Source organism: Scyliorhinus torazame, chromosome 8 (assembly GCF_047496885.1).
Source record: "Scyliorhinus torazame isolate Kashiwa2021f chromosome 8, sScyTor2.1, whole genome shotgun sequence".
Classification (NCBI taxonomy): domain Eukaryota; kingdom Metazoa; phylum Chordata; class Chondrichthyes; order Carcharhiniformes; family Scyliorhinidae; genus Scyliorhinus; species Scyliorhinus torazame.
The window spans coordinates 70,205,255-70,227,151 of record NC_092714.1 but is presented as its reverse complement, the minus strand read 5'-3'; the positions used below and the strand labels follow the sequence as shown (position 1 = coordinate 70,227,151).

At 52.8% G+C, this 21,897-nt stretch overlaps 1 long non-coding RNA gene across 1 annotated transcript in view; it reads left to right on the top strand.

The window, feature by feature from the left end:
* Positions 1–1,216: 1,216 nt before the first annotated feature.
* The window catches only part of LOC140428746 (uncharacterized), a 79,469-nt gene continuing 58,788 nt past the window's right edge, over positions 1,217–21,897 (top strand). Inside the window, exon 1 of the long non-coding RNA XR_011948853.1 lies at positions 1,217–1,333. This is a non-coding gene — a long non-coding RNA (uncharacterized lncRNA). The remainder of the gene's footprint in view (positions 1,334–21,897) is intronic.

Sequence of the window (21,897 nt, the reverse complement as noted above, 5' to 3'; positions counted from 1 at the left end):
AACACATGCTCAGCCATTTGTTGGTGATACTATTTCGACAAATGTAATGCACAGCCATGTGACTCCTCTCTCAAGAAAAATATCAACTATGATTTTTTAAACAGCAATGCACCTTTAATAGTGTGATGATATCAGTCGCTAGAATAAATGTCAATATAGGTTCTGTCAGTTGTCTGAAATGCCAAGCAACCAACATCATTAAGCGTCAATTTTCCTCACCTCCAGACATGTTTAGTGGGAGGTTTTTCTTTATTTAACAAGCGTATTCTTCTAAATTTCTACCATCTGGTCATACACAATTGCTAACCTTGCAAACTCAACAATAACAACCTTGTTGGACCATTTTCTAACTTTATTTTCTTGCTCAGAATTTAAACAATAAATGACAGCCATGCTTGAAAAATCACATTATCTGTGTGAACAATGTGCCGGTTTACACTGCACAGAAAGGACCATTGGTTGAATGTCATTCCAACCTTGTACATTGTGCAGGAAATCCCATTGGGTAACATTTTTAGTCTATGTGGTACTAAATAGGCCATGGGCATAGTTCCAAACTTGTAGATAGGGTGCTGCAGATCACAGCTGTCCCTCCCTGGCTCCCAATGTACAATATATTATTAGGAGTGACAGAGACACAGACTGTATCAATCTGTCAATAGTGCTGCAAATCGATTTGTGCCACTTACTGACTGGAAGATTTCATTTTTGGATCAGCTCTACTAAAGCTTCTGTCAATTATTATACAATATTGGAGAATAGTGTGATGTTACATACTACAATATAACTAGTGGATTTATCCAAAATGATTAAGCCAATGGAAAAAGACAATAAACATTATTTTTGGTTTTGTGAATATGGTGATAGTCTCAGTTAAAGTGCTACCTTTAAAAACATAATTTATGAACACGAGTTTAGGCTAGCACATTATTTTCAACATTACATGGAATCCTCAATGAGTTGTAATGTTTCAGGTTAGGTGAAGGTTCGAACTTGTGCCGAACTTGTATGAGACACAAACCACATCAAGAGTCTGAAGGCAAACATTTATTTTGTTTATGGATATTGAAGCAAACACTAGCAATTAAATAAGTGAATAGTGACAGATCACATACAAATACTCTGCCAGCATCGAGTTATTTGATGACTGACAGCTTCAGGTCGATTGTCCAGGAGTGGAACAGATGCTGTTCTTCTTTGACTCAATAGAGCCATTTGCTAATAGAGCTAGTGGCTGGCGTCAGCTGAAAATATATCTGGGCCTCTGCTGGCTTGAAAATCAAATCTCCTCAGGGTGTGATGCAGTGTTGCTAATAATGAATTCTCCTGAATGGTAGGAGATTACTCATAAATTATGTGGCGGAGACGTTAGATAGGGATCGCCTTTGCATTGAGAAAATTTCCCTTAGGGTATTATTACCCTTTAAAACTATAAAAGTCAAACAGGGTGAATGATTTGTAGCTTGACTACGTCATACCAATTTTCCTTTTTTGCTGCAAGAAATCGGCTTCTTTAGGGTTTTAGAATTAGACGAAGGTGACTAGGTTTTAAATACAAAATGCCAGTCTGCCATGGAGAATCTAAAGTCCGTTGGCACCTGTTTAGACTAAGATTTAAACTTTGTATCATACTAGGAAAGGCGGTTGTTCAGATTTGGATTTTGCATATTCTTTAGAACGGGTTAATTGCTGATATTTCTACATGTGGTTGTACATAAATGGAAATTGATTTATGTTTCTACTTTAGGCGCGTTCTAAAAATCGCCATTAGCTTATATATCTATCTTCATGCAACTCCTAGAAGCAGCTCTTCCTTCCTGCACTCTCTTGCAAGCAGAGGTCTGGGAGAATTAAAAGATCCAGAAAAAAATATTAAAGGTACAGGCAGGGGATTTATAAGGATATATAGTGCAATATAAGAAGTGTGTGTTCCTGCATAAGCTGTTCATCTGTCCAGGATCTGTCCACTTTTCTGTGAGTGTCAGTTTTAGTTTGACATGTTTTAAATTGCTGATGGCTGCATTGATGGAAACAAAAAATATCCTGTTTCCATGGTCAGCTGACTACTGTGTTAGACAGGTAACATATAAATAGCACAAAGTTATGAACAGGAGGTTGATGAAGAACAGAATTTCTCAATCCAAAGGCCTTGTTATTATTCAAGATACACTTCTCCACAATCAATCCATTATCAGTTTTGCTTTTGCTATTGAAGTTTAACATTTTTGCTTGCTTGTGTTAACTGAATTAATTTGTGCTTGATAGTTTCATTAAATCGCAAACAAATATTTAAGTTGCTTTAGCCTGTAAAACGATTGTCTGCATTAAGAGTCTATTCCAAAAAATAGTTGATGCGACCATCAATTCACTCGAAGACACGTGGAAAAGTAAACCGTGTTTTTAATCAGCTTAGAACTGCGCCTGCCTGTGACCGGTACAACACTGAAGGCGGCCCCGCAGGTCAGCAGCTCTTATACTTCCTATAAAGGGGGTGGAGCCATGGGCGGAGCCCGTACATGCCCCAACATATCCCCTGTGGGTGAAGCCACACAATGGCCGATAGGTAGAGCCCACAGGGTTAATAACATAACACAGTGCGCTGGTGAATTATCAGTAATTATACATTCACCACATTCACCCCCTGTTTAAAAATGAAGTCCGGCGGGGAGACGGCTTCATAGATTCAGTCGGTCCGGTGCCCGGATCGTGCGCTGCGACCGCCGAAGCACTGGTGTTGCAGCCAGTCCGGGTGGCTGTGGAAGTCGGTCCGGAGCGGGCACAGGCATGGACTCCGGGAGCGGCTCTTCCGGAGCTTCATTCCTGTGGACCGGTGCGGCGGGTGGGAGGGAGCGCGGGAACCATATAGCGGTGGGGGCGCTGAACATGGGAGGTTGGACGGGACATAGTGTGGGGGATGCAGTAGTGGGAGTGGTGTCGGAGCCTGCGAGCACCAGGTCCCGGAGGGAGACGGTACCTTGCCGGCCATCGGGGTGTTCAACGTACGCATAGTGTGGGTTGGAGTGCAGGAGCTGGACCCTCTCTACCAGGGGGTCAGTCTTATGGCTCCGGACATGTTTTCGGAGGAGGACTGGACCCGGTGTCATCAGCCAGGGCGGAAGCGAGGCCCCTGAGGTAGCTCCCCTAGGGAAAACAAACAAATGGTCATGAGGAGTCTGGTTTGTGGCCGTGCAAAGGAGGGACCTAATAGAGTGGAGCGCATCGGGGAGGACCTCCTACCAGTGAGAAACTGGGAGATTCCTGGACCGCAGGGTCGCTAGGACGGTCTTCCAGACCGTCACGTTCTCCCTCTCCACCTGCCCGTTTCCCCTGGGGTTATAACTGGTAGTCCTGCTCGAGGCAATGCCCTTACTGAGCAGGTACTGACGCAGTTCGGCGCTCATGAATGACGAGCCCCTGTCGCTGTGGACATAACTAAGAAAACCAAACACGGTGAAGACACTATGCAGGGCTTTAATGACAGTGGGGGTGGTCATATCAGGGCAGAGGATGGCAAACGGGAAGCGGGAGAACCCATCTATGATGTTAAGGAAGTACGTGTTGCGGTTATTGGAGGGGTTCAAAGGGCCGGGATGCCGTTACCAGGTGGGCCTTATCCGGTCGATAGAAGTGCGGTTTACACTCTGCACAGATTTGGCAGTCTCTGGTTATAGCTCTGACCTCCTCGGTGGAGTTGGGCAGGTTGCGGGCCTTGATGTAATGGGCGAGCCGGGTGACCCCGGGTGGCAGAGGTCATCGTGGATAGCCCGTAGTCGGTCATCTTGCGCGCAGGCGCATGTGCTGCGGGACAGGGCACCTGGGGGCTCGTTGAGCTTCCCAAGGACGAAAAACTATATCGTAGTTATAGGTGGAGAGTGCGATTCTCCACCTCAAATCTTATCATTCTTGATCTTGCCCCGCTGCGTATTGCCAAACATGAAGGCAACCGATCATTGGCCGGTGACAAGGGTAAACCGCCTACCAGCGAGGTAGTGCCTCCGGTGCCGCACGACTTCCACGATGGCTTGGGCTTCTTTTTCGACCGAGGAGTGTCGAATGTCGGAGGTGGTTAGGGTGCGTGAAAAAAACGCTACCGGTCTGCCTGCTTGGTTGAGGGTGGCGGCAAGAGCGACCTCTGAGGCGTCGCTCTCCACCTGGAAGGGGACGGATTCGTCCACCGCGCACATCGCAGCTTTGGCAATGTCCGCCTTGATGCAGTTGAAGGCCTGGCGAGCCTCGGCTGCCGGTGGAAAAATGGTGGCCTTAAATAATGGGCGGGCTTTGTCCGCATACTGGGGGACCCACTGGGCTTAATAGGAGAAAAATCCAAGGCACCTCTTCAGGGCCTTGGGACAGTGAGGGAGAGGGAGTTGTAGGAGGGGGCGTATACGGTCAGGGTCAGGCCCTGGGAACCCGTTTTCCACGACGTAGCCGAGGATGGCTAGCCTGGTTGTGCGGAAAACTCATTTCTCCTTGTTGTAGGTGAGGTTGAGTTTTTGGGCGGTTTGGAGAAATCGGTGGAGGTTGGCGTTGTGGTCCTGCTGATCATGGCCGCAGATGGTGACATTGTCCAAGTACGGAAACGTGGCCCGCAGCCCGTACTGGTCCACCATTCGGTCCATCGCTCGTTGGAACACCGAAACCCCGTTCGTGACGCCAAAGGGGACCGGAGGAAATGGAAAAGGCGACCGTCTGCCTCAAACGCCGTGTAGTGGTGGTCCTCCGGGCGAATTGGGAGCTGGTGGTATGCAGACTTCAGATCCACCGTGGAGAACACGCGATAGTGCGCAATCTGATTTACCATGTCTGCAATCCGGGGAAGGGGGTACGCATCGAGATGCGTAAACCGGTTAATGGTCTGGCTGTAATCAACCACCATCCGGAACATTTCCCCGGTCTTGACGACCACCACCTGAGTTGCCCAGGGACTACTGCTGGCCTCTATGACCCCCTCCCGCAAGAGACGCTGGACCTCGGACCTAATGAACGTCCTGTCCTGCATACTATACCACCTGCTTCTGGTGGCTACGGTTGCAATCGGCGGTGAGGTTTGCGAAGGCGGGGGGGGGGGGGGGGGGGGGGGGGGGGGGGGGAGTTGATTCTTTGGGTCGCGAGGCTGCATATGGTGAGCGAGGGCACGGGTCCCCCGAACTTAAGAGTTAGATTAGAATTTTGAAACAGCGAAAAAAAATGAGTTTTATAAAATACACCAAATCGTGGTAATCTGGGCAATTAGGAGGCCAATTACTGCAATATTGTTATTTTGGGGGTAAAATCACACAATATACTTTGACGCTAATATTGCAGAACGACACTTCTCCCAGTTACGTTTGGTTCTCTATTTGCTGAGCCATGTTGATTGAACTGCTTTCCTAACTACTTTCCTAACCAATGAACAATAGTTTATGCTTAAAAATTGACCCATTTTTGACTTCCGGTGGCGGCTATGAAAGAGTAAGTCGCACATTTGGTGGCTCCTGCTCGGGTCGGATTTTGGACCTTTTCCCCTGATTTTCTACCAGATTTGAACTGTAATACTGAAGACAGAGGCAATTGTGTACTGAATCCCCACATCGGTGCATGGAGAGAAGGACTAGAAGTGCTCGTAAAGGCAGAAACAGAAAGACAGAGCAGGCTTGGGCTGAAGCTGCAGCTGGAGACAGCATGGCAGAGGACCGGACCTCTGGCTTGTCGACCCAGCTGTCAACGGAGCAGCTGATGCAAGTTATTCAGAACGGCTTCGCTAAGCAGAAACGGGACTGCTTGGACCCGATAAAAGAGTCGATTGAGCGGCTGGAGCTTAGATTGGACGCTCAAGATCGGGCGATCCAGAAGGTGGAGAAGGCGCTGGCTGAGCAGGAGAAACATCAAACTGCGGTGGAGTTGGAGGTGGGATGCTGAGAGACCAGCAGAAGAAGCTCCTGGAGAAGGTGGAGTACCTAGAGAATAGGTCCCGCCGGCAGAACTTGAGAATCGTTGGACTCCCGGAGGGGTCCGAAGGAGCAGACGCTGGGGCGTACATCGCAGACATGTTTGAGAAGCTGCTGGGGGATGGGGCATTTGCCCGACCCTTGGAGGTGGACAGGGCTTACAGAGCACTCGCGAGGAAGCCGCGAACGTGAGACCCCCCCGAGGGCAATGGTGGTGAGATTCCACAAGTACTTGGCTAAGGAGCGCATTCTACAGTGGGCCAAGCAGACACGGAGCTGTAAGTGGGACAATAGTCTTCTGCGGGTCTACCAAGACCTGAGTGTGGAGGTGGCCAGGAGAAGAGCAGGCTTCAACCAGATTAGGTCGATCCTTTTTCAGAAAAAGGTGAAGTTTGGGCTGTTGTATCAGGCCCATCTCTGGGTCACGTACAAGGTACAGCACTTTTATTTCGAGTCGCCTGAGGATGCGCTGGACTTCGCGAAAAGGAAAGGACTGGTGGTGGACTGAGAGCTTTTGAACTTTGCTGCAACATTCATGTTTTTTTTTCTTGTTGTTTCTCTGTTCTTTAAAAAAAAAGATTCTAATTTTTCATTTTGTGGAAGCTGTTTGCAATGCCTTATGTATTAATTTGGGACCAGTGGCAGAGCTGAGTGAGTTAAGGTTTTAATTTGCACTGTTGGGGAATGGAGGTGTGCTTGTTTAGATTTTGGTGTTTTTCTGTCGGGCAATTGTGTGGGGATTGTTTGATGTTGGAGTATGTTTGCATGAGCGGGGGCAGGGTGGGGAGGGAACAATGGGTGGGAGACTATCCGGCGCCAGGGATGGGGGCCACCAAGCTAGCTGGGTTGGCTAGCTCACGGAAGCACAGTGGGGGGGTGTGCGTATGTTCGGTTTATCAAAGGGGTTGGGTTACAGAGTGTTGTTGCTAGGGGGGGAGGGGGAGAAAATGTTCTGCTGATGAGGGAGGGACTTGGGCCAAGGGACAGTGAGGAGGTTGGGGGTGGGCCGGTGGAGGTGCGGAGCATGGGCTGGAGGCGGGCACAAAAAAAGGGGATAGCTGATCGCGAAGGGGGGGGGGGCAATGAGCCCCCCAACCAGGCTGATCACCTGGAATGTTCGAGGGTTAAATGGGACGGTCAAGAGGGCATGTGTGTTCGCGCATCTTTGGGGACTGAAGGTAGACGTGGTAATGTTGCAGGAGACGCACCTTAGAGTAACTGGTAACTGACCAGATTAGATTGAGGAAAGGCTGGGTCAGTCAGGTCTTTCACTCGGGACTAGATTCAAAGGCTAGAGAGGTTGCGATCCTGATCAATAAGTGGGTGGTGTTTGAGGCGGGTAGAATAGTTTTGGATGTGGGACGTAGGTACATTATGGTCAGTGAGAAACTGGAGGGGGTGCAGGTGGTATTAGTAAATATGTATGCGCCAAATTGGGATGATGTGGAGTTTATAAAGAGGATGCTGGGGAAGATACCGGACCTGGACTCGCACAGGTTGGTCATGGGAGGGACTTCAACACAGTTATTGACCCTGGCTTGGACCAGTCAAGCTCGAAAAAGGGCAGGGTGTCAGCAATGACAAAGGAACTAAAAGAGTTCATGGAGCAGATGGGGGGGGGGGGGGGGGGGGGGGGGGCGGGTGGGATCCATGGAGATTTGGGCAACCGAGGGTGAAGGAGTTCTCCTTCTACTCACACGGCATAAAGTGTACTCCCGGATCGATTTCTTCATTTTGAGCAGGGCCTTACTGGCTGGGGTGGTGGACACGGGGTACTCGGCGATCACAATCTCAGACCATGCTCCGCACTGGGTTGACCTGCAGGTTAGTAAAGACAGTAGCCAGCACCGCACTGGAGGTTAGATGTGGGACTTTGGGCTGATGAAGGGGTGGGCGAGCGGCTGAGGAAATGTATTCAGAACTACCTGCAGGTCAACGACACGGAGGAAATTTCAGCAGCGATGGCCTGGGAAGCCCTGAAGGCGGTGGCCAGGAGGGAGCTGATCTCGATACGGGCCCATAGGGAGAAGGTGGACAGGGCTGAGACGGACCGACTGGTTAAGGAGATACTACAGATCGATAGTGCCATAATATACACCAGTATATCATGGTGCTGATACACACTGATGGACACACAGCAAGACCAATCAACACACACAACACCGCAGCCAATCACCAGTTAGAGCACACTCACTATAAAGACAGGGGGCATCAGAGTTCTCGGTCATTCGGGATGCAGCCTCCCAAAGGACAGATCCTCACCATGTGCTGAGTGCAGAGACTGGTTCGGACAGCATAGGTCTTTAGTTTAATCTAACATCGTGTTAACCCACAGTGAAAGTATGTTCAACAGCTTCTAACTTAATAAAATAGTGTTGCACTATTTCAAGTGTTGGTGGCCTGTACGTGTTCCACGGATCCAGAGCACCCAACACATTATGGTACCAGTAGTTGAGGGATATTAGAACTTCTTAGACCTAACTGCAAGTGATCTGCCTTCCACCAGCATACAGCCATCCTGCAAAATGGACAGCGTTCGCCCGCCGCCGCCGCTCCACATCTCCGGTAACCTAGGGAACCAACAGGAAGATATTCAAACAACGCTTCCAGCTCTACCTTGAAGCCACAGACCGGGAAGATGCCTCGGACACCAGGAAGATCGCTCTCTTCCTATCCACGGCCGGGGATTATGCCATCCACATTTTCAATTCTCTCAGCTTTGCTGATGGTGAAGATAAATCAAAATTCAAGACGGTCCTCCTCAATTTTGACACTCACTGCAACACATAGAGGTGAATGAAAGTTTCGAGCGCTATGTATTCCAACAGCGTTTGCAGGGTAAGGATGAACCTTTCCAGTCCTTTCTCACCCACCTCCGCATCCTTACGCAGTCCTGTAATTATGGGGCACCTCCGACTCCATGATACGCGACCAGATTGTTTTCGGTGTTCAGTCGGACCCCCTACGCCAGCAGCTCCTCAAGGTGAAGCAGCTCACCCTAGCGATTGCCATCAAGACCTGCGTGCTACATGAACATGCCACTAGTCGGTATTCCCACATCCAAGCGGCTGAAACGGCGCGGCAAGGTCCCCACGAGGCAGAACGGGTCCAAGCAATCGAGCAACTCCAGGGCCTCAGCCTGGATGAGGGCGGCCATTTTACACGCTTTTCACGGACCCCCGTGCTTTTGCGCACCGAACGAGGGGATGGCAACATCGACGAACGTACTGCGCAGGCGCACACCACGTACTGCTGCACCGCGCATGCGCTGTGGCGCAGCGAACGTACTGACGCTACAACATGCGGCAACTGTGGCTCCGCCCACTTAAAGCGGCAATGCCCTGCCAAATCCCGACAATGCCTGAGATGTGGCAAATTTGGCCACTATGTTGCTTTATGCAGATCAGCTCAGCCTGCCAATTCGTATCGCTCCAGCCAGCCTCGCAGGAATGTCCGGGCCATTCAACCCACGGTCACCGAGCCCGATTCGGACCTGCTACCCGATATTGACACCGAGGATCCGAAGGCACCTTTTCGAGTCGGTATCGTTACAAAAAACAGGGTGTCCCCGAAGCAAAGAATCCAGTCTCTATCGGTATACAGCATCGATCCGGACGATGAGTGGTGTGCCACGCTTACGGTCAACCGGTCCCAAATACGATTCCGCCTGGACACTGGTGCCTCCGCCAATCTCATTGCGCGGTCTGACCTCCAAAGCCTTTGTGTCAAACCAGCCATCGTCCCATCAGCCTGTCAGCTATTAGATTATAATGGCAATGCCATTGCTGCCAGCGGCTCGTGTCAACTTGAAGTGACGCACAGGTCACGCAAAGCCATCCTTCCCTTTGAAATCGTGGGCTCCTCGAAAGCCTTCCTGCTTGGTGCGCAGGCATGTAAGCTATTGAACCAAGTTCAGAGAGTTCACTCTCTCTCTCCTGCTGACGCGTCTGCCTTTCAGGACACCGACTTCAGGGCGCAGCTCGACGCCATTATCAACCATTACCACAACGTCTTCGAGGGCATGGGCACGCTCCCGTACACCTACAAGATTTTATTAAAACTGAATGCCACGCCTGTGGTGCATGCACCTCGCAGGGTCCCAGCACCCCTTAAGGATGCCTCAAGCAGCAGCTGCAGGACCTCCAGAACCAAGGAGTGATTTCCAAAGTCACGGAACTGACCGACTGGGTCAGTTCCATGGTATGTGTAAAAAAAAACTTCCGCCGAATTAAGAATTTGCATTGATCCCAAGGATCTAAATCGCAATATCATGAGGGAGCATTATCCAATTCCCAAGTGCGAAGAGCTCACATGTGAGATGGCTCGCGCCAAGCTCTTCACCAAACCTGACGCCTCAAAAGGATTCTGGCAAATCCAGCTCGATTAATCCAGCAGGAAACTCTGCACATTTAACACCCCCTTTGGCAGATATTGTTACAACAGGATGTCATATCTGCATCAGAAGTGTTCCATAGGATTATGGAACAAATGATGGAAGGCATTAAAGGTGTTCGCGTCTATGTCGGTGACATAATCATTTGGTCCACCACCCCGCAGGAGCATGTTAGTCGCCTCCAGCGCGTATTCAAACGTATACATGAGCATGGCCTCCGCCTCAACAGGGTCAAATGCTCTTTTGGTCGGACGGAACTCAAGTTCCTCGGGGACCACATCTCTCAATTGGGTGTGCAGCCGGATGAGGACAAGGTAGCTGCCATCACATCTATGAAAACACCAGAGGACAAGAAAGCGGTCCTCCGATTTCTGGGCATGGTCAATTTTTTAGGGAAGTTTATCCCTAACCTCGCCTCTCATACCACGGCTCTCAGGAACCTGGTCAGGAAGACGACAGACTTCCAATGGCTCCCTGCCCACGAGCGCGAATGGAGAGAACTCAAAGCAAAACTGACCACGGCCCCGGTCTTAGCTTTCTTTGATCCAGCAAAGGAGACAAAAATTTTGACCGATGCCAGTCAATCTGGCATTGGGGCAGTGCTCCTTCAACGTGATGAGGCCTCATCATGGGCCCCCGTTGCATATGCGTCATGTGCGATGACCCCCCACGGAGCAGCGCTACGCGCAGATAGAAAAGGAGTGCCTGGGCCTTCTGACCGGTGTGGTTAAGTTTCACGATTCTGTCTACGGACATCCTCAATTCACTGTTGAGACCAACCATCACCCGCTGGTCAATATAATACAGAAAGACTTGAACGATATGACACCTCGCCTCCAGCGTATTCTTCTCAAGCTCTGGCGATGCGACTTCCAGCTGGTATACACCCCAGGCAAAGACCTCATCATTGCTGACACTCTCTGCAGGGCAGTCAACACTCTATGTGACCCAGCGGGATTTGTCTGCCAGGTTGACGCCCATGTGGCATTCGCGGCCTCCAATCTACCTGTCACGGATGAACGCCTCGTCCAAATTCACCGCGAGACGGCGGCTGACCCCTTGCTACAACGTGTCATGCGTCACCTAACGGACGGGTGTCTCAAGGGCCAATGCCTTCAATTCTATAATGTCAGAGATGATCTGGCGGTAGTAGACGGGGTTCTTCTAAAACTGGACCGCATTGTCATCCCGCATAGCATGCGCCAACCTGGCCTAGAACAACTACACGAGGGCCACCTTGGCGTGGAAAAGTGCCGCCGACGGGTCCCAGAGGCAGTGTACATGCCCGGCATTAATGAGGACATAGCCAACACAGTGCTCAACTGCCCCACTTGTCAGCGCTTCCAGCCGGCCCAACCACGTGAGACCCTACAGCCCCATGAGTTGGTCTACTTTACGAATTACCCGGAGGTGGTACGGTTGCACGACATCACCTCGTCTGCAGTCATTCGTGCATGTAAAGAAACCTTTGCTCGACACAGCATCCCGCTCACTGTTATGTCGGACAGTAGCTCCTGCTTCGCCGGCCAGGAATGGTCCAACTTTGCCAGGCGGTACAATTTTGCCCATGTGACATCCAGTCCCCTGTACCCCCAATCCAACGGCAAAGCGGAGAAGGGAGTACATATAGTCAAATGGCCCCTATGCAAGGCTGCCGATGCTGGGTCTGATTTCTACCTTGCCTTGCTGGCCTATCGCTCCGCCCCGCTGTCCACTGGCCTATCGCCAGCCCAGTTACTCATGGGTCGTACCCTGAGGACGACGGTGCCGTCCATCCATGTCCCAGACCTCGACCACATTTCGGTTCTTCGCCGGATGCAGCTGTCTCGTGCACAGCACAAGGCGGCTCATGACTCCCGTGCAGCTGATCTCCCTGCTCTGGCTCCAGATGACAACGTCCGCGTCCATCTTCCGGATGGGGGCTGGTCTGCAACCGCTGTTGTCCTTCGGCAGGTGGCCCCCCGCTTGTTCCTAGTTCGTCTACCGGATGGCTCTATTCTGCGCCGCAATCGACGCGCCCTTCGTCTCGTTCCACGCTCGCCACGTGATCCTCCACTGTCGCCTTGCCCTCCTGCTGACCCTGCCATGGACTATGCAGAGCTCCTTGTCATTCTGCCTACCCCTGACTCTGACGCAGTCCAACCCGCTCCTGAAACCGCGGCTCTCGACCCACCCTTGAGGCGGTCAACCAGAATTCGTCGCCCACCGCAGAGACTTGATTTATGAACTTTGCGGACTTAGAGACTCTCTGAATTGTTTTGTTGCTTTGTTTGATCGTTTCCCTGGTTTGTATATAGTGTTGATCTCGTTATTCTTGTTGCATACTGCTTCTCTGCACCAGGCACCTTCCCATGTAAATAGCTTAGTTCTCATGTACGTGGTCCTGTAAATATGTCTTCGCGCCCCACACGTAGTTAGGAACATTCTCACCATACATTATTTATTGCCACACACATACATTCTTTTATAAAAGGGGGGATGTCATAATATGCACCAGTATATCATGGTGCAGATACACACACACTGATGGACACACAACAAGACCAATCAACACACACAACACCGCAGCCAATCACCAGTTAGAGCACACTCACTATAAAGACAGGGGGCATCAGAGTTCCCGCTCGTTCGGGATGCAGCCTCTCAGAAGGACAGAGTTTACAGCTTACAGCACAGATCCTCTGTGGTAGTACCAGGTATTGCGGTACCTGAGCGGCTGATGACCATTGGTTAGACCCAGGAGTCTACCATTGGCTGTATTACATAGCTCCGCCCCGAAGGCGGAGTATAAGAGATGGTGCCGTCCCAGCAGCCTTCACTTTCTGTATCGAAGCTGCTGGGGAACAGGTTCTAGTAGATTAAAGCCTTCAATTATGAAATCACTTTGTCTTGAGTGTAATTGATCGTGCATCAATTTAATCTACTAGACTTAAGCTGGAAGGATGGATCTCCGAATCAAACTGGAGTACCTTCAACTCAGCCCCCATGCGGAGAACTCAGCTGCAATTTTTAAACACTGGCTGGCGTGCTTTAAAGGCTACCTCGAGACGGCCGGAGGCACCCCCTCAGAAGGACAGAATATGCATCTCCTGCGCTCAAGGGTCAGCCCTGGGATCTACCCCCTTATCGAGGAGGCGACGAACTATGCTGCCGCGATTGAACTGCTAGAAGGACATTATATCCACCCTGTAAATCAGGTCTACGCTCGCCACCTGCTTGCGACTAGACGGCAAAGCCCCGAATAATCGTTGGAAGAGTTCTACCGGGCGTTACTGGTGCTGGGCCAAAACTGTGGCTGCCCACAAGTTTCGGGGAGCGAGCACATGGAACTTTTAATCAGGGATGCTTTCGTAGCAGGTATGATCCCCCAGATATCCGCCGAAGACTCCTAGAAAGGGACACTCTCGGACTTAGAGAGGCACGGGCCCTGGCAGGGTCCATGGATGTTGCCTACAGAAACGCGCAGTTCTATGCGCCCGACCACGCGGCGGCCCCCTGGGCTGCGTGGCACCCCGAAGCGGCAGCCCCACAGACCTTCCCACTGATCCCGCAGGCCTGCGCTACGAGACGGCCCGCTAACGCGGCCGGGCTCCGCTGTTTCTTCTGCGGGTAGCCGAATCATCCCCGCGCGCGCTGCCCGGCCCGCACCGCTACCTGCAAAGGGTGCGGCAAGAAGGGCCACTTTGTGGGGGTCTGCCAGGCCCGCGCCGTGGCCGCGGTTTCCAGCGACTATGGACCGCCGCGGCAACCCCCCCTTCAGGCCCTGACCGGCAGGCGCTCACCGCCACCCCCCTATCCTAGGGCCATGTGCGACCCTTGTGCGCAGCCATCTTGCCCCCCGGACACCACGTTGGACGGGTGGGCGCCGCCAATTTGTCCATCGCCGCCGCCATCTTGTTCATCCCCGGACACCATGTGCGACCCATGGGTGATGCCATCTTGGATGGGGCCCCAGGCCCCCAGCACGGCCGACTACACGCTGCCCGATCAGAACTCGCAATTGCTTCATCTGGCCTCGGTGACACTGGACCAAAGTCGACCCCGGACACTCGCAACAGCTACAACGACGGTCTTCATCAATGGCCACAAGACGACTTGCCTGATTGACTCTGGGAGCACGGAAAGCTTTGATCACCCCGACACGGTAAGGCGCTGTTCACTTGTAATCCACCCTGTAAATCAAAGGATCTCCCTGGCCTCCGGGTCACACTCGGTGGAGATAACGGGGTTCTGCCTCGCAAACCTCACTGTCCAAGGCAGGAAATTCGACAATTTCTGCCTGTTTGTCCTGCTGCACCTCTGCGCGGCTACCTTCCTGGGGCTGGACTTCCAATGCCATTTGCAAAGCCTGACCGTTAAATTCGGCGGCCCTATACCTCCCCTCACTGTTTGCGGACTCGCGACCTCGCAAACCTGTCGCCACCAGGAGCAGGCGGTACAGTGCCCTGGACCAGACTTTCATCAGGTCAGAGGTCCAAAGGCTGCTGGGGGAAGGGGTCATGGAAGCGAGCAACAGTCCCTGGAGAGCTCAAGTAGTGGTGGTAAAGACCGGGGAAAAGCATAGGATGGTCATTGACTACAGCCAAACCATCAACAGGTTTACGCAGCTGGATGCGTACCCTCTCCACCGTATAGCCGACCTGGTAAACAGGATCACACAATACAAGGTCTTCTCCATGGTGGATCTCAAGTCCACCTACCACAAGCTACCCCTCCGTAATAGTGACCGCAAGTACACTGCCTTCGAAGCAGATGGGCAGCTCTATAAATTTTTAAGAGTTCCCTTTGGTGTCACTAATGGGGTCTCGGTCTTCCAGCGAGAGATGGACCGAATGGTTGACCGGTACGGCTTAAGCGCAACGTTCCCGTCTCTGGATAACGTCACCATCTGCGCCCATGACCAGCAGGACCACGACACCAACCTCCGCAAATTTCTCCAGACCGCGAAAATCCTTAATCTGACATACAATAAGGATAAATGCGTGTTTAGCACCGACCGTCTAGCCATTCTAGGCTACGTAGAGCGAAATGGAGTTATAGGCCCCGACCCTGAGCGCATGCGCCCCCTTATGGAGTTCCCCCTCCCTCCCTGCCCCAAGGCCCTGAAGCGCTGCCTCGGGTTCTTCAGCTATTATGCACAGTGGGTCCCCAATTACGCAGACAAAGCCCGACCCCTGATCCAGTCCACAACCTTCCCCCTGTCGACGGACCCCCGCCAGGCCTTCAGCCGCATCAAAGCAGACATTGCAAAGGCCACGATGCGCGCTGTCGACGAGTCCCTCCCCTTCCAGGTCGAGAGCAATGCGTCCGACGTAGCTCTGGCGGCCAACCTCAACCAAACGGGCAGGCCCGTGGCTTTCTTCTCCCGTACCCTCCATGCTTCCGAAATCCGCCATTCCTCAGTCGAGAAGGATGCCCAAGCCATAGTAGAAGCTGTGAGACATTGGAGGCATTACCTGGCCGTCAGGAGATTCATTCTCCTCACGGACCAACGGTCGGTTGCCTTCATGTTCGATAATGCACAGCGGGGCAAGATTAAAAACGACACGATCTTGCAGTGGAGGATAGAACTCTCACCTTCAACTATGAGATCGTGTACCGTCCGGGGAAGCTAAACGAGCCTCCTGATGCCCTGTCCCGTGGCACTTGTGCAACTGCACAAGTGGACCGCCTCCGTGCCCTCCACGAGGACCTCTGCCACCCGGGGGTCACTCGCTTTTTCCATTTTGTCAAGACCCGCAACCTGCCCAACTCCATCGAGGAGGTCAGGTCAGTGTAGCACAATCAATTACTTATGAGACGAGAAGAGATGAAGTCAATCAAAGGCTTTATTAAGCAGACTTGTTCCCCAGCAGCTCAGTTACAGAATGCGGCTGCTGGGAGAACCCGGGTTCTTATACTCCGCCTTACTGGGTGGAGCCAGCAGGCGGCAGATCCAATCAGGACCCAGTGCCTGTCTACCACTAGCCTCTCGGCCTCACAGGTACCGTACTACCCCTAGTACATACCACCACAGTCAGTCACCAGGGACTGCCAAATCTGCGCAGAGTGCAAACCGCACTTCTACCGGCCAGAGAGGGCGCACCTGATAAAGGCATCCCGTCCCTTTGAATGCCTCAGCATGGATTTCAAAGGCCCCCTCCCCTCCACCGACCGCAACACGTATTTCCTGAACGTGATTGACGAGTACTCCCGGTTCCCTTTCGCCATCCCCTGCCCAGACATGACCACAACTACCGTCATCAAGGCCCTCCAGGGTACCTTTACACTGTTCGGTTTCCCCGCGTACATACACAGTGATAGGGGGTCCTCCTTTATGAGCGACGAACTGCGTCAATTCCTGCTCAGCAAGGGCATCGCCTCGAGCCGGACGACCAGTTACAACACCCGGGGAAACGGACAGGTGGAGAGGGAGAACGGAACGGTCTGGAAGACTGTCCTACTGGCCCTACGGTCCAGGAATCTCCCAGTCTCCCGCTGGCAAGAAGTCCTCCCGATGGCCCTCCACGCCATCTGGTCGCTGCTCTGTACAACCACAAATCAGACGCCTCATGAACGTCTCCTTGTTTTCCCCAGGAAGTCCTCCTCCGGGACCTCGCTCCCAACCTGGCTAGCGACACCCGGACCCATCCTGCTTCAGAAGCACGTGCGGGCGCACAAGTCGGATCCGTTGGTCGAGAGGGTCCACCTGCTGCACGCTAACCCCCAGTACGCCTACGTGGCGTTCCCTGACGGCCGGCAAGATACAATCTCCCTTCGGGACCTGGCACCCGCCGGAACCCCACGTGCCCCCGAACCATTGCCACGCCCCCCCCCACCCCCACAGCACCTCACTGGAGGGTCAGTGCTCCCGCCGCTCCTGCCTAGGCCTGCCCACCCACCGACGCCCCCTACAGGCGCCCCCCCCCCCCGTGTCAACCTTTTGCCCCAACAGCGCCGCCTAGGGGTGACGAAGCTGCCAGGGAGGCCGAAACCACGCTCCCGGAGTCGCAACCACCGAGGCCCAGACGCTCCAGAAGGACGACCAGGCCACCCGATCGACTGATTGCTTCGCTGTGACTCTAACTGTGAACTTTGTAAATATCCTCGACAACAACGGTACCTCCATACCTGGTCATACCATGTTAAAGGCGACTGTTACCACTGACCACCCCCCCCCGCTGGACTCTTTTTTAACAGGGGGTGAATATGGTAGTACCAGGTATTGCGGTCCCTGAGAGGCTGATGACCATTGGTTAGACCCAGGAGTCTACCATTGGCTGTATTACATAGCTCCGCAGTGAAGGCGGAGTATAAGAGATAGTGCCGTCCCAGCAGCCTTCACTTTCTGTACCGAAGCTGCTGGGGAACAAGTTCTAGTAGATTATAACCTTCAGTTATGAAATCACTTTGTCTTGAGTGTAATTGATTGTGCATCATCCTCACCATGTGCTGAGTGGATAGACTGGTTAGGACAGGCATAGGTCTTTAGTTTAATCTAACATTGTGTTAACCCACAGTGAAAGCATGTGCAACAGTTTCTAACTTAATAAAATAGTGTTGCACTATTTTAAGTGTTGGTGACCTGTATGTGTTCCACGGATCCAGAGCACCCAACACATCAGATAGGAGGTATGCGAAGACCCCAGAGGCAGGGCTTTTAAGGGAACGGCAGAGGCTACAGGCGGAGTTCGGCTTGTTAACCACAGGGAGGGTGGTGGAGCAGCTGAGAAAGGCGATCTATGAGTATGGAGAGAAGGCCAACAGAATGCTTGCACAGCAGCTTAGAAAGAGGGAGGCAGCCAGGGAGATAGGGTGATGCACTATCAATTACGACGAGACGAGAGTAGAGAGTAATCGAGGCTTTATTACACAGAGATGTGTGGCCTCCTCCAGATGCTTCCGAAATGGCTGCAGTTCGGAGAGCACACACATTTAACTCCGCCTACTGGGCGGAGCCAGCAGGCAGGGATCTACCCCCGTACCTGTAGTACAGGGGCCTTACCGTAATACCCTCGTATGCAGTGCAGTATATACAATATAATACAACAGTGGTGACTACCACATTCACCCCCTGTTAAAAATGAGTCCAGCGGGAGTAGTGGAAAACTATTTACATACAGGTTGTCATTAAAATTTCAGAGAAGGTTACAAATTTAGACGGTCGGGCGCATTGATCCGTCGTTGAGAGCGCCGCAGTGCTGGTGGCAAGTCAGGCGTCGGCTCGGTCGTCGGTGCCACCGGGAGTGTGTCGACATCCTCTTCATCTCCGGGTGGGACCAAGGGGAGGATGAATTGTCCTGGAGCGGGGCTGTGGTGGGGTGCGCTGGGGGAAGGGAGGGTGGCGCCGGGGCAGAGGGTGGGGGGGGGACCCAGCTGGTGCCAGGTCCCTGAGGGAGACTGTGTCTTGGCGACCGTCGGGGTACGCTACGTAGGCGCACTGCGGGTTTGTGTGGAGTAGCTGTACCCTCTCAACCAATGGGCACGCCTTGTGGAGCTGCACGTGTTTGCGGAGGAGGACAGGTCCTGGAGCTGCCAGCCACGTTGGGAGCGAAACCCCGGAGGTGGACTTCCTGGGGAATGCAAAGAGACGTTCATGGGGGGTTTCATTAGTCGCCGTGCAAAGGAGTGACCAAATGGAGTGAAGTACGTCGGTGAGGACTTCCTGCCAGCGGGAGGCCAGGAGATTTCTGGACGGTAGGGCCAGCTGGACGGCCTTCCAGACTGTCCCATTCTCCCGCTCCATCTGCCCATTTCCCCGGGGGTTGTAGCTGGTCGTCCTGCTCGAGGCAATGCCCCTGTTGAGCAGGTACTGCCGCAGCTCATTGCTCATAAATGAGGATCCCCGGTCGCTGTGGACATAGGCGGGGAAACTGAACAGAGCAAAGATGGTGTTGAGGGCTTTGATGATAGTGGCAGACGTCATATCGGGGCATGGGATGGCGAAGGGGAATCTGGAATATTTGTCGACCACATTGAGAAAATACATGTTGCGGTCGGTGGAGGGGAGGGCCCTTTGAAGTCCACGCTGAGGCGTTCAAAGGGGCGGGAGGCCTTCACCAGGCATGCACGGTCTGGCCGGTATAAGTGCGGTTTACACTCCACGCAGACCTGGCAGTCTCTGGTGATAGCCCTGACTTCCTCGATGGAGTAGGGCAGATTGCGGGCCTTAATGAAGTGATAAAAGCGGGTGACCCCTGGGTGACAGAGATCGTCGTGCAAGGTCAGGAGTCGGTCCACTTGTGTGCTGGCACATGTACCTCGGGACAGGGCATCGGGGGGCTCGTTGAGCTTACCGGGGCGATACAAAATCTCGTAATTAAAGGTGGACAGCTCGATCCTCCACCGCAAGATCTTATCATTTTTATCTTACCCCGTTGTGTGTTGTTAAACATGAAGGCAACCGACCATTGGTCTGTGAGGAGAGTGAATCTCCTGCTGGCTAGGTAATGCCTCCAGTGCCACACAGCTTCAACGATAGCTTGGGCCTCCTTTTCGATGGAGGAGTGACGAATTTCGGAGGCATGGAGGGTGCGGGAAAAGAATGCCACGGGCCTGCCTGCCTGGTTGAGGGTGGCGGCCAGAGCGACGCCTGATGCATCTCTCTCGACTTGGAAGGGAAGCGTCTTGCCGACCGCGTGCATCGCAGCCTTGGCGATGTCGGCCTTGATACGGTTGAAGGCCTGGTGAGCCACGGCCGTCAGTGGGAAACCGATGGACTGGATGAGTGGGCGGGCCTTGTCCGCAAAGTTAGGGACCCACTGGGCGTAGTACGAAAAGAACCCCAGACATCGTTTGAGGGCCTTGGGGCAGTGGGGAAGGAGGAGATCCAAGAGAGGGCGCATGCAATCGGGATCGGGCCCTAGAACTGCGTTCTGAATCACATGACCGAGGATGGATAATCGGTTCATGCTGAACACACATTTCTCCTTGTGGTAGGTTAGAATGTTCAGCGGCCGAAACGGCCTGGCAATCACAGTCTCTCACCAGGGCGAGTAGAGCACGCCAGAAATCTTCCATAGACTCACCGGGAAGTTGGTGCCGCGTGGACAGGAGGTGCCTGGCGTAGATCTTGTTGGTCTGCTGAGCGTAGTTCTCCCTTAGTAGTGCCATTGCCTCTGCGTAGGTAGGTGCGTCCTGGATGAGGGGAAAGACATCGGAGCTCAGCCGCGTGTACAGAATCTGGAGCTTATGTGCTTCTGGGATTGGGTCTGTCGCAGATCCGACGTATGCTTCAAAGCAAGCTAGCCAATGTGCAAAGTCCTTTTTGGCGTTGTCTGCTTGAGGATGCAGCTGCAGGCGATCCGGCTTGATGCGGAGATCCATCTTTGTAAAATCTCTGTGTAATAAATTGATGCACTATCAATTACGACGAGACGAGAGTAGAGAGTAATCGAGGCTTTATTACACAGAGATGTGTGGCCTCCTACAGCTGCTGCCAAAATGGCTGCAGTTCGGAGAGCACACACATTTATACTCCGCCTACTGGGCGGAGCCAGCAGGCAGGGATCTACCCCCATACCTGTAGTACAGGGGCCTTACCGTAATACCCTCGTATGCAGTGCAGTATACATAATATAATACAACAATGGTGACTAGGGAAAGTAAATGACGGAAATGGGAACCTGGTTGGAGATTCAGCATGGGTGCATAAGGCGTTTAGGGATTTCTACAGTAGGCTGTATACGTCGGAACACTCTACGGAGCCGGAAGGGATGAGGCACTTCTTGGGGGGCTGAATTTCCCAAAGGTGGACGGGGAATTGGTAGAAGGGCTGGGGGCCCCGATCGGAAGAGATAGTGGAGGGTCTGAAGGCCATGCAGGCGGGTAAAGCCCCGGGGCCGGACGGGTACCCAGTGGAGTTTTATAAAATGTTCTCTGGGATATTGGGGCCAGTGTTGATAAGGATGTTCAATGAGGCAAGGGAGAGAGGGATGCTGCCCCCGACGATGTCACAGGCCACGATTTAGCTGATTCTGAAGCAGGACAAGAACCCGAAGCTGTGTGGGTCCCACAGGCTGATATCCCTATTGAATGTGGACGCCAAACTGCTGGCCACAATTTTGTCCTCCAGGATTGAGGATTGTGTGCCGGACGTTATAGTGGAGGACCAGACGGGGTTTGTTAAGGGAAGGCAGTTGGTGTCCAATGTAAGAAGGTTGTTAAATGTGATCATGATGCCACCGGAAGGTAGGAAGGTGGAGGTAGTGATCGCAATGGATGCAGAAAAGGCTTTTGATCGGGTAGAATGGGAATATCTGTGGGAGGTACTGGGACGGTTCGGATTTGGGCGGGGCTTTATTGAGTGGGTCAGGTTACTGTATCAGGCTCCTGTGGCAAGCGTAGGGACGAATAGGCCAACATCGGACTATTTTAGGCTGCACCGGGGGACGAGACAGGATGCCCCCTCTCCCCACTGTTGTTCGCGCTAGCTACAGAGCCGTTGGCAATTGCTCTGAGAGCCTCAAAGGGCTGAAAGGGGGGGAGGGGGGCGGCGGGGGGGGGGGGGGGGGGGTGGGGGTGGGGTGGGGGGGGGGGTGGAGCACGAAGTCTCGCTCTATGCAGACGACCTGCTCCTGTATGTATCGGACCCATTAC